Below are 13,846 nucleotides of genomic sequence, written 5' to 3'. Positions count from 1 at the left end.
AGCTGACGCTGTGCGCAGCACTTTGATAATACCGAGTGACCTTTGTGCTCACCTGGACGAATATATTTAGATGAACCTGGCCTCAGTCTCGCTGCTCAGGGACCTCCAGTTGTAATCGCCACAAGTCATTTATTGACCCCATGTGTCTTTTTCACACCTGATCCTACAATGAAAATGTATTCATGTTCCATCTGAGTCGTGAACGCGAACTATTGACTTCCAGATTACCATTATAATCGGCATTGCGCACACGGAAGTACGCAAAAGTACGCTGTTTGCTGTTGAGAAGGACTTCTCTGGACTTGCCTAACTGCTCGCTGTCACGGACCTGCAAGGATCTCTATTGCCGTGCAACGTGTCTACTGCAAAGCAGACGTCTTTTTCAGGCACACGGAAGCTGTCTGACCTTCAATTGCCTGAACCTGTTACTGACTGGGCAAGTGCCACCAAGCCCGCCTTTGACTCCGCCCCCTTCATTTTCAAAATCCGTGTGTACAGCGCACATGCGCGCGCACACGGAAGTACGCAAAAGTACACTGTTTGCTGTTGAGAAGGACTTCCCTGAACCCCCCTGCCTGCTCGCTGTCACGGACCTGCAAGGATCTCTATTGCTGTGCAATGTGTCTACTGCAAAGCAGACTTCTTTTTCAGGCACACGGAAGCTGCCAGACCTTCAATTGCCTGAAGTAAATATATTTCATTGACTTTACTGACTTTGAGTAATTACGCTTAGCACTTTACTCATTCCCTATTGCACACACTAAACTCTCTCCCTCTCACTTAATTTCAGCCTGTTACTGATTGGGCCAGTGCCACCAAGCCCGCCTTTGACTCCGCTCCCCTCATTTTCAAAATCCGTGTGTGCAGCGCACACGCGCGCGCCCACGGAAGTACGCTAAAGTATGCTGTTTGCTGTTAGCTGGCTAGCTGGCTGCAAGCTGCCCTAACTATTCATGTTCACGCAAAAAGGGAGAATTTACGGTCAGATTGCATGCTCATTTGATTATTTACTGCTTTCTACAACTATCATGTTTTCTGTGCATGTTTGACTCTAAACATAAACACATCTTATTTAAACTGCACTAATCTTTCGCACGAAATTCACAGCGCCGTTCTTTCTAAAAAGCAAACATGGCTGCCGGACTGAGGAGTGCGAAGGGAAATCTGATACCTGCTCTTCCACTTTCCGCAATGACCATTGATTCTTTAATCTGTAATGGCAGAACTTTGTATATTGAGCCGGGTGCTTCTGAGGCGCCCGCGGTGTGTCTTCTGGAAGAAGAAACGTCTGCGCCTTGATTAGTTTCCCATGCTGCCCAAATTCACGATCAAGGAAATCCTCAAGTTCATAATTGCACTCCCCCGCTAATACTTACTGAAACTACAGGAACCATTAGTTCATTCAGTCCCGAGGTCCGCAAAGCCATTGACGACTTTAGAAGTTGTTCAGAATCACCGCCGACTTTGGAAAGCAGCATAAGGCAATTCGACCTAACCATGGAAAAAATGGAAGCATCTGACCAAGCAGTGTGCCGTTCCATTGGCACCATAACCCCTGTGGTCTTTAACTCTGTAAGAAAGCGCATGTAATTTCAATCACACCTGCCCAGACATACTCAAAGTCTCTTGGACATGAGCATCGACATTGTCGATGACATAACCAAAGAAGTGCCTCCGCCTCAGTTTACCTATTCTCCAGAAACTGATGTAGTGCAGGCTGCAGTATCTCATTTAAAATCATCTGCAGAATTGAATGAAATTGAAGAGGTTGCGCAACATTCTCCGAGTACCTTCCTGGTAATCATCCATATCTTGGATCTCCTCGATAAGGGCCATGATCTGACCCATTTAGAACTGAAGGAGACCAAAGCAATGCTTTTGCACATGATTTCAAAAATGGATCGCATCGAAGGGTTTATCGTGGCAGCCGAGACACTAAAAAACCTCAGAGGGGAGCTAGGTCTAAACCCGAATTCCACGACTCAGTCAACTTCAAAAGATAAAAACATCCAATGCTGCCTCGAACAAACCTCAACACCTTCATTAATATCTCAAGAGACGCTTTCGTCTTCAATTGCTTGTAACTGTCAGAATGAGTTGAAAGAGCTTAAAGTAACAATTGAAGCAATGAACAGTACGATCATGCTCCATTTCCTAAAATCCACTCGGTCCAACAATTGTCCTGACAGTCCAACCGAATTGCTCAAAGCGTTGGAACAAATGAAATCGGAACCTAATGAAGAACCACCAACTGAAGAAAACTCCTGCGTCATGTCCCGGAGAGCAAAAAAATTACATCTCAGGGCAGTCAAAAGATATGCGAAAACGACGCAAGGATGCACTCCTAAAAGGCTCTAAACATCATGCCACTCTAGGCAAATCATTAACATCCTCTACCATCGACACAATTGCTGATGATGATCATATAGACCTTCAACAACTATCTAAAGAAAGTCAAGACGCTCTAATTCCAACTACAAAACCTCTGCCTAAAAACCCGCAAAAAACAACTAAAAAGAAAAAAACTCCTAACTTGATTGAAACGTCTAATACGGACAGTGTCAAACAATGTGACAACTCTAATCTAAACAACATAGAAATGAATCCATCTCAATCTGCCCACACGACCACAACAGCCAAGGTGGAAAATCAAAAAGTCCCTATGTCAGGAAGTACTTTGACCATGTCCTCAGAGCTAACAAAAACTCACTCACCAATGCAACTGACGGGAATGAAAACGAAGCTGGCCAACTACTTTCCAACATGTGGCAGAAGTCGAACTACCCGTTGCGATGATCTACCTTTGTCGGAACCACCCAGTAGTACAATGAAGAAAACGTATAGCAAAGCTTGCACTAACAAACCAAATGGCTCTCTAACCACTTCCAAAGCCATAGATCTCCCTAATGTAACACACCCAATGATAGTGGTGAATGGACGTGGGAAAAAAAGAACTCTAACGTCACTGCCTCCCCTCAAACAAACATCTCCACATTCAAAGACCCAGGTGCTTATCATCCCTAATATCCCACTTCTCTCATCCAACAATCGTATTTCGGTACACGGTCTCGCTCTGTCCAAATCTCTTCCAGAAGATCAAAACGCCCCTGCAACAGACTACCATGAGATCCTAGAACTTCTGCGGAAAGAGCTTCACGAAGGGCTTATGAAAGTTGAAGTAGGCAACAACCTATCAACCTCAACCTTGACATGCTCTGAAAACCAGAATCAGTCTAACACAACTACTTCCAGAACTTTGGATCAATCTCTTGATACAAAACAAGAAATTAAAACTGAAAAATTACATCTCCTAGGATTTGAAGGCAACTGTGAACTACTTGGAAAAAACAGAATCAATCGAGCTTTTCTTCTAGCACTGTTTACACGAATTCCTCAACTACGAATGTTCGAATCGGAAGACATTCTTAGAGTCTCACTATCAATAGAAAATAACTACCGTGCGGTGTGTGTCATGAACTCGGAAGCTGTTAAAAAATTCTTATGGTTCAATAGAGACGGAATTAAAGATGAAGGTCTCACTTTGAGCTCTATTGAAAACGAAATGGAAGCAAAGAACTTCATCCAACATAAATGTTCTTATGATGTTACTTTATCGCCGCAGTTACCCTTGGCAATGAAGTCTAATGACGATGAAAATGGTGCCATTAACGAATTACTGAGTAAAATGGGCAATTCCCAGAGTTTACCTTGGGTAGCTCCAATGCTCAATGCAATTCGGAAATCCAATGAATCTGGTCTTAGATCGTAGCTGACTACAAAAACTCATTTAACTTTTCTATCCTGGAATTCGTGTGGCCACGTCAACCTCATGAAATGGCATTCAATGCTACAGCGTCATAATCGCCCAGCAATTCTGATGATACAAGAAACTATGAAAACTACAACTCTCATGTTGCCTGAGTACACCACATACTCCATTCCGGCCATTCGATCCTCTCTTGGACGTCCATCTGGAGGAGTGGCGATAGCCGTAGACAATGCCTTGATGCTCAAGTCAAAAATCATTTGGAAAGCTGACAACCTGCTAGGGATATTACTGAATACTAACACCAATACATTTCGCCACCTCATTAGAATCACGATTTACTGGAATCCAGCACACACCACAATAGAAGATATGATCTACACAGTTAACAACTGCTTAGAACTCACAACTCAAGAATACCAAGATGCTGAAATAATAGTAGGAGGCGATTTCAACTGTGATTGCAGGAAAAATGATGAGTTAAGAGCCACTAAAAGAAACACCCTATCCAAGCGTAGAGGTATGGCATGGAGGAATTTTCTCAGTGACTGGGACCTAGACATTATTACAGCTAATCAGACCTTCCAATGGTCCACTTGGTCAAGAGACTTAAAGTCTTCTACGATCGATTTCATATTTGCCACACACAATCTGCTTTTAATATTATCCCTGCTAACAATCAACCAGATGCCGTGTGGGGACCATGCACAAATGGTGAGCAAGGTGAATCTCCTCTGTCCTCTTCGTGCAGTTGATCTCTCCACTGTGTTGGTGGAAATAGACCGGCCGCAGACTTTGCTCAGATGGAGCCAAGGCTTATGTAAGCAATTTGTTAAACATGTAGCCTCAAGTATTGTCAACTGTAGTACTTGTAAGGGAATCTCGACAGATGAAAGGGAGAAAATATATTCTGAACTCATCCATGCGGCGCTAATATTTTTCAGCCTAAGCCAACTCACCTACATCCCTACGATCCACGTTGCAAAGCTCTGAAACGGGAAAAAAACAAAGCATTAAGACAGCTGAGGAAAATCAGGTTACCTCATGTGATGTACCAAACTCAGCAGAATCGGATTCTGGCTTCACATAAACAAAATTTAAAACATGCAAGGATATCAAGATATAATGAAGCCAATTGCAAACTCATCCATACCATAACGGAACATGACACACGTACCATATGGCGTACAATCAAAAGTAACCAGAAACAAATATTGTCACCAACTCCAAACTCTATACCAGAATCCGTGTGGACCACTTATATCATAGACAAATATCAGCTTCCTCATACATTCTCAAACCTTCTCCCTATTTCTCTCCCATACAATGAAATTCCTTGACTAAACTGGACAATCACAGATATCAAGTGTGCCATCTCTAAACTGGACTATTCGAAATCAGCTGGTCCGGATGGCTTTCCTCCTTGTTTGTATAAAGCAGATCCTGATTTATGGGCTATGATGCTAAAAACCAAATTTCAAGCCATCATTAACCTAGGTGTTATTCCAACTTCCTGGTTATGTGCCAATATCATACCATTATATAAAAAAGGCGATCCCTCTCTCCCACAGAACTATCGCCCTATTGCCCTAATAGACACTGAGGCCAAACTTTTTGTGATACCTCTGCTCCATGACCTAGAAAAATACATTGAAACGAATGCCCTATATTCAAAATATCAAACAGGGTTTCGTAAAGGGATGAGTACCACCTTGAACGCCATGATAATGGCACTTGCCATCGCAGGATTAAAAAAAGTATCTGCTAATCCAGTCTAAATTGCACTCATCGATATATCATCAGCTTTCTACAATGTAGTCCGCAATATACTTTGGACCAAACTTATAGATATGGGAATACCAAAAACTCTAATGTATTGGTTCATAGCATAACACACTAATACCTCCTATAAAATCAAAATCACAACCGAGGGCAGAACTACAAAACCGATTAGCACTGGATTGGGTTTGAAACAAGGTTGTAACCTTGCAGCAACCTTCTTTAACTTATACCTCGCAGACCTTGACAAAAATTGGCATGGAAAAAACGTGTTATCTGTCAAAATTGGAACCATCCTACTTAAATGGATCGCCTTTGCCGATGACATTATTTTATTCGACCCTACCCCGGCAGGCCTACAAATGAAACTAAGACTATTTGAGGAGTTTGCAATAAAGCACAATCTAACACCTAATCCCGTCAAAACGGCAGTTATGAAATTTGGAGTTAAAAAAAAACTGGCAAATTTCAATGGCAAATCATGGGAACTCCAATCCCCTGCATAGCAGATACGATTTACCTAGGCTACTATTTAACAGAGAAAAACTCTATCAAAATGTGGACGGAGTTACTAAAAGACAAGATCAGACCACTTCTATCACAATTAAAAATGATCCACACAAAATACTGTAAATTCTCTCTAACTCCTGTTATCGAGTTCCTAACCTTAAAAATTGAAAGTGTGATCGTATATTCGCTGGATATATGTCTTTGTGAAATGGGTCCAACTTTAGATCAATTACAAGGCTCTCTACTGAAAAGTGCCATGTGCTTCCCAATGTCTCTGCCTAACGCTTTGTTAAGACATGAGCTAGGTCTAATAGCATTATCCACTCGTTGGAAATGGAGGCTTCTTACTAACTTTGCAAAAATAATCTACCCTCGGTCTAATTCACTATTTGTGGACATGAGGACAACTATCGAATCAATGTCCTCGTCATCCTTAAATCAATATCAAGCTAAACTAGAGGCTATTCTAACTGAAGCCAACATCACGGTGGATGATATACATATTAGACCAGTTTATGCAAAAAAAAAGCTATTTGAACTGGACTGGTGCAAGACTATCGAACAAATAGGGAACTACAAACTGCACAAAGAATACTACCTATACACCAAGAAGTGTATGCCCAGATATGACCATATAACGCTATTTCCTTGCAACTATACCCGAAAGGCTTACTTATGGTTCAAATTAAATCTCTATTACACCAGAGAAAGGATCTCGCACTGGGCTGTGAATCCGATCGGAGTAATCAATAAGCATTGTAGATTTCCTTTATGCACAGAGTCTACCGAAACCCTTAAGCATCTGATCCTATACTGTCCACATTTTAAGCATCTGAGAACCATACTACTTATGGAATTTGTAAATATCAATTATGATGACTGTCTAACATTCTTATGGGCCAGACTGATGCAAGGCACTTATAAACCTCTAATTTATGCATTAGTGAGATTCTGCAAATTAATAGTTAAAGAACTAGAGATGTATACCAGTAATTGAAATGTCAACCAAACACACTACTACGATAGTATTAGGCAGTGTTAAACTGGTTTACATATCACAGTTGTGCCTACATAAACTTGAGTTTGCCATTCTGGTTACATTTTTAAGCTGTACATAACATGCATAACAAATGCAAGGTGCTACGTGCAACACTGATATCTCTAAATTTATTTATGTTTTCACTCATGATAATTTTTATGTTCAAATAACCAATAGTAAATTGTATACTTTCTGTACGACATTGAGTGTTATTCAAAGAACTTTTACCAAGTTTTGTTGAAATAATGTTTTACTTTTCAAAGATGATATTAGTGTTGCATTTTTAGAAATGTGATCTAATGTTTCTATATTCTTTTGTAAAGCTTCTGTTATGTTGTAATTGAACCAAGAACAAATAAAAAAATTTAAAAGAAATGAGGCATTTGGGTTTTAGCTCCAAATTTATACAGAAGATGGAGGTCAATTATAAAAATCCTGCAATGCGTTCTCTCGATTAATTTAAACGTATCAAAAATTATACATATTGGAAGGGGGACGAGGCAGGGTTGCCCTCTTTCCCTATAGTATACGCGATATACTTATTCACAATTCAACAAAATACTGATATAAAGGGGATTGCCTTTGGGGGAGAATTACACAAGACAGCGGCACATGCAGACACTATGCTGATGACGTTGACTGAGCCGGATACCTAAATCCCAGAACTCATTAAAACCTTGGAAGAAAAGGAGAAAATGTCAGACACTAAAAATCAACCTGACAAAATCCAAACTTATGGGACTGGGTCTCTCAAAGGAACAGATACTAAATATGCACATGTTCTCCCCATTCCAAGTGGCAGGGAAGGAGATAATGTACTTGGGGGTGAAACTGACAAAAACTATTGGCCAGCTATATAAGATAAATTATTTGGAGTCTTTGCAAAAAATAAAAAAAGGTTTTCAATCAATGGACCCCCCTTAGATTGTCCTGTTTGGGGCGCATAAACAGATGCCAATGGTGATAGTACCTAGGTTGCTTTTTTCAGGCCCTATCAATTCCGATCCTTAAGGCTTTCTTTAAAACGGTCAACATTATGGTCACTACATTTATTTGGTTAAACAAACGACCAAGGGTTTCCTTTGTGGTGTAGATATCCCCTAGGAACAAAGGAGGGTTAGGCCTACCAAACTTGGTTAAGTACTATGAAGGGGCTCAGCTGAGGGTGATTTACGAATGGTTTACTAATAGTTGGGAGAAAATGTGGACACGTATGGGTAGGGCAGTAGCAGGGGTATCACTAGCTGGTCTGTTATGGCTTCCAGTTAAGGACAGGCCACCTAGTGCTCGCAGAAGTGTACTACTGAGAACGACATGTGACATTTGGGATTGATATCTGAAGAAAGGTTTCTTGGCATCCCACCCCTCACCTTTCACCCTTATATTCGAAAATGTCCAATTCTCTCTGGGATTGATTAAGGGGGCCTTTAGCCTCTGGTGGAGTGGGCCTGTAGGTTCTCAGGGACAACTTTTTCCGCAATGGATTAGCACTCTGAAAAGCATAGGATGATCCAATGCAATAACGTTTGTTTGGTCATGGCTTGGCCTAGCCTTTGGCCGGTATAACATAACTAGTTGGTCATTTAATCAGACATTTGCAATCTTAGAAATGTAGAAACTAAGAGCTGTTTTCGGGTCAAGCCTGTGTAACCTCACTTCATCCTTAGATGGGTGAGGATGTGGATAATTATTTTCTGTATCAGATGGAATTCAGACACTACCTTGGGAAGGAAGGAGGGATGGACCCTCAAAAGTACTTTCTCCTTGGAGAATATAGTAAATGGTGATTTGCATCACACAGCTTGCGGCTCACTCACTCTGTGAGCAGATGTGATGGCTACCAAAAAGGTGGTTTTCAAGGTTAATAACCTGAGAGGACAAGAACGGACCCATTAAAAAAAATGAGTACCAGGTTCAAATCCCGGGACGGTACTAGAAAAAGGACCGGTGGGAATGTATTTGGCAGTCCTTTTAAGAATTGTATGACAATCAACATCTTAAAGTAAGAGCCTTGTTCTAGCGTGGATAACACTGCCAAGTATCCCTTAACAGTAGCCACCTGTAGCCCTTAGTGGGCTAGGTGCAGTAAAAAAGAAAGCACTGCAGGTGTATTCAAGAGAAAGGTTGTTCCAATGGTAGCAGTATAGTGCTTTTGTTGCTGGTCTTCCAGCCGAAAGCAACACCTCCATAACATCTTCTGGGAGGTCCAAAAGTTTATATTTTAGCCTCTCAGAAACCAGGCATGAAGGTTCAGAGTTCTGATTCCTGGGTGAAGAAGATGGTCTCCCTCCTGGGAGAGCAGGTCCACTCTCTGGGGAAGATGGAATGGAGGGCTGATGGACATATCTAGAAGGTCAGGGTACCACATCCTCCTGGCCCAATCCGGAGCAGTCATGGATTTCCCGTACTTCCTTAACCTCCTGATGACATGAGGAATCACGGGGACGGATGGGAATGCATGCATGAGTGGAAATTTCCAGTCTGACATGCACCTGTCGCCCAGAGCTCCTTTCTGAGGGAATTCCATGGAGCAGAACAGGTCAGACTTCCTGTTGATACTAGACACAAACTGATCCACTTGTCAAAAGCGGCATCCTGCCGGGGTTGCATACCTGATCTGGCACAGTGATCCGTTGCAACAGACTTCCGTCAGACGAGTTGTCTTTGTGATGCAGGAAATCGGCTTGGCAAACCCCAGGAGGGTGGTACCTAATGTTGCCATCCCAATTCCCCACACCACGTGGATGTCTCCCCTGTATTTGTGTGGTCTAGGGACAGTGCAAAAACTGACAAGGGAGGCACAGTGTGTATTGTAGGATCCAATTACAGGCAAAGCAAGTTGAAGCAGGAATGGAGGCTCTCCATGGCCAGAGAATAGATGATAACGCGTATGCAACTGGCAGGCAGGCAGTCAGGCAGGAAAATGCAGGAAATGGCCAGCAGACAAGAAGAAAACAGGAAATGGCCAGAGCACTGGTAGGCAAAAAGACTGGCAGAAAGGAGGGATGGCAGAATGATAGGAGGCAGGGAAGTGAAGAAAGAGAAGAGCAGAGCAAGAACGGGAGTTGGGCAAAGCAGGAGAAAGTAGGGGACAGCAGCAACCTGGTTGACTACTGGAGCACAAAAAGACGCGCCTTCTCGTTGTGACAGGGGGTTTAAATAAGCCTGAGGCACGAAAGAGAGATTTTCCTGTGTCTGGTTGGCAGATTTTGCCAACCAGCGCCATTGCCGCCACAGTGCGCATGCACGAATCGTACGAGCCAGGCAACAGCGTGACCACTGCGATCTGAGTGACCACTGAAAGGACCTAATCCTTAAACTGGCTTCTGGCACCAGGAAAGTTCAGGTTGCCATGAGTCCCAGCAACCTTAGACAATCGAATATCGGTAGATATTGGGCGCTCTGAAATCTTGTTACCATCTGCAAGATATTTGGATCCCTCAATTTAAGAGGAGAAGCCTTCCCTGAGGAAGCATCCAGGACTGCTTGTCATGATGCCTACCTCCAAGGAGCCAGGTCCGACCCAGCAACCCCAGAGGCAGGCATCATTTCCCCCAGGGAAGTGCCAGCGGGCCCAAGCTGGGGCCCTTTGGACACAGTCCTGGCGCCTTAGGCGCCAGGCTCATGTTGGACCCCTGTCCTGGCGCCTTAGGCACCAGGCTCATAAAGCTAGACATGTGTTCAAGTGTTTTAAGGTGCACTTACCTGATGCAGACCATGCTGCTACATCTCTTGAGGCCTGAATGGAACTACTTTACCTGTGGACCTACTTTCCCCTGGGTGTGGTCGGGGAAGGATACATACCTGATCGGTGGAAGGATACATACCTGGAACTTCTTCCAAAGCTATTTAAACCACGCCCGATCAGCAACTCACGCTTCGCGTTGTTCTGCTCCTCGCAGCTGGACGCTCACCGTGTCAGCTCCTGCATCTGGACTTCAGCCACGCCTGTCAGCATCCTGGGTCACCTGCTAAGAGGGAATTGGAGAGAAAGAAGACCTTACCTGCTAAAGCTGCATCACGGAGACTTCACACCGACGATCCTGAAAGGGAAGACATCATTTTAAAAGCATTTCGCTCCGATCGCTGCAGCGCTGCATTTCACTCACCTTTCCTGGGCACCTCCATCTTCAGCAGCGATCATCCGGATCCGCAGCCACTTCCCAGAGCCTAGAGAGAAAAAGACAAGAACACAAGGTGAGAGAAGGAAGGGAATAGGAAAAGCTCAGTTTCCTTCTAAGACTTACCTGTTGGGTCATTCCCATTTCATTTCGGGTCCTGCCGCTTCCTGGCATTCCGGACCCCGGCCCCTATGGGGAAAAAAGACAAAGACATTGAATGAGCGAATGCAAAGACATTACCCGAACGCTCATCCAGAACTTACCTGTCATTTACAGAACTGCACGTTTCACTTCGGGTCGGCGCCATATCTCCGGCATTCCGAACCCCAGCCCCTAAGGGGAAAAAGACATAAGCGTTAGCGCTTGCTGCAATATGACAATGAACATTATTATTAAGCTTAAACTTTTGAACTTGCTACAGAACTCTTACAGCGCCTTACCTGAATAGTCAAGCTTATTTGAACTCCCATCAAACCTCAATCCAGTGAAGTAACTGGGTTTCAACGCGCCACTGCATCAGAAGCAGGATGGAGAACTCATCCTTCCAGACCCTAAGGTGAGACTTCACGGGGAATCGAGGAAGGGTATCGTGGAGGGTTGGAAGGGAGTGGGAGGCTTGAGCATTATTCCGTCAGTAGGTAATACTCCCTTTTCACGCACAGGGGAATATTCCTGCGAGCCAGTGAGTCCATCTTCAGAGTCCTGCGCTTCACCATAGAAGAAGTATCAGCACTCGAAGCCAGACCTGCGCCTCCGTGGGAATCAGGTGAGCGTGACAGAACGCGAAGCCTACCCACAATTTCCCACCCGGGCGCTATGGAGACTTCCGAGACAGATCAGCTGGCCCAGCTTTTGGGGGAATTATGGGCAGAAGTGCACTCAGCCCGCCAGGAGACTAACGCTCTCAAAAGAGAACTGATCCTATCCAAGGAAAGAACAGATGACCTGGCCAAAAGGTTATTGCAGGCCCAGGCAGGGCACACTCCTTTACCTAATTCCGGAGATACTTCCACATCAATGGGTTTGAATAACCCGGTACAAATCAATCTACCTGGACACATGCCTTTGCCCCCGCCTGAACGTTTTGCGGGGGATCCCAAGAAATATGCCGTCTTTATGAACCAATGTCGTTTACACTTTCTATGCAGACCCGGGGCCTTCCCTAACGACCAGACCAAGGTAGCCTTTATACTATCTTACCTCAGTGGCAGTGCTGCCGATTCGTCTATTCCATTGGTAAATCAGGATGATCCCATTCTCCAGAATTTTCAGGGTTTCCAGGCCAGCATGGAAAGATTGTTTGCTCGACACTCTCAAGGACAGGCCCTTGATAACGAACTGCTATCCTTACGACAAGGTAACCAGGATCTTCTGTCCTACGTTGCCACCTTTAATAGACTGGTTGTGGAAACTGGATGGCCAGAAAACAAAAGGATCACATTGTTTCATCGAGGCCTGCGCGGAGAGCTTAAGGATGTTCTAGCTCACATAGTAGATCCACCCCAGGTCTGCGCAGACTACATAGACTTGGTGGTTCAACTTGATCACAGACTTCAAAATAGAAAAGCAGATCGGTTCAAGTACGAAACCCGAGTACCGATCAAAACCCACGCTAACTCCAAGAGTACCGACATATCTGAACCTATGCAAATCGGCGGTGTTAAAGGACCATTAACACAGAAGGAACTAGAGAGAAGTCGCCAAATGCAACTTTGCCTGTATTGCGGCACTTCCGGTCACTTTCTTCGAAATTGTCCGGTTAAACCACCTAAGAAGGTGGTTGGAGCCACTGATAACGATTTATTGACACCTGATTCGGGAAACGACCTAGCCCGACAAGCGTAGGGGTCCGCTTGCCGAGCTTGAAAACAAACTCTTTGACCTCGCATTTTGTCATGCCAATGGTGCTCGTGGACCCAAAACAGCCTCAGCTGTTGCATGCTATAAAAGCATACATCGACAGTGGAGCTATTGGAAATTACATAGACCGTGAATTGGATTCCAGGATTAAGCTCCCTCTCCGCCCGAAAGTAACCCAAGATGTCATTACTACAGTAGATGGAACCGAAATAGCCTCAGGGCCTGTAACGCATTCCACTGTTGAAATGACACTGGTGGGTCAGGATGGACATCGGGAAGCAATCGTGTTTGATGTGATCAAGGCCCCACAATTTCAGGTAATTCTTGGAATTCCTTGGTTAGAAACACATAATCCCAGGATTGACTGGCGAGCAAAGAAGATAAGTTTTCCTGATTGTGAACCAACTTGTTACCCAAGAAATCCAGTTATGGGTCTAGCCTCAGCAACTTCCACCCCTGTACAGCTACCGTCAGAATACCAAGAATTCCAAGACGTTTTTCAGAAGGAACAGGCTAACACGTTACCTCCCCATCGGTCTTATGATTGCCAAATCGATCTGGTACCCAATGCTCAACTAGCTTGTAGTAGGATTTATGCTGTTACGGAACCTGAGAACCTACATTTGCGTCAGTATTTAGATCAGTACCTAGCCAATGGTTTTATTCGGCCATCCAAGTCTCCTGTCTCCTCAGCTCTGTTCTTCGTGCCGAAAAAAGAGGGCGACCTTAGAACATGTATAGACTATCGCGCCCTAAATCAAAGTTAGATCT

This window comes from Ambystoma mexicanum, chromosome 10, assembly GCF_040938575.1.
Source record: "Ambystoma mexicanum isolate Mex_15411 chromosome 10, UKY_AmexF1_1, whole genome shotgun sequence".
Taxonomy (NCBI): Eukaryota; Metazoa; Chordata; class Amphibia; order Caudata; family Ambystomatidae; genus Ambystoma; species Ambystoma mexicanum.
Note: the sequence above shows the minus strand (reverse complement) of the source record.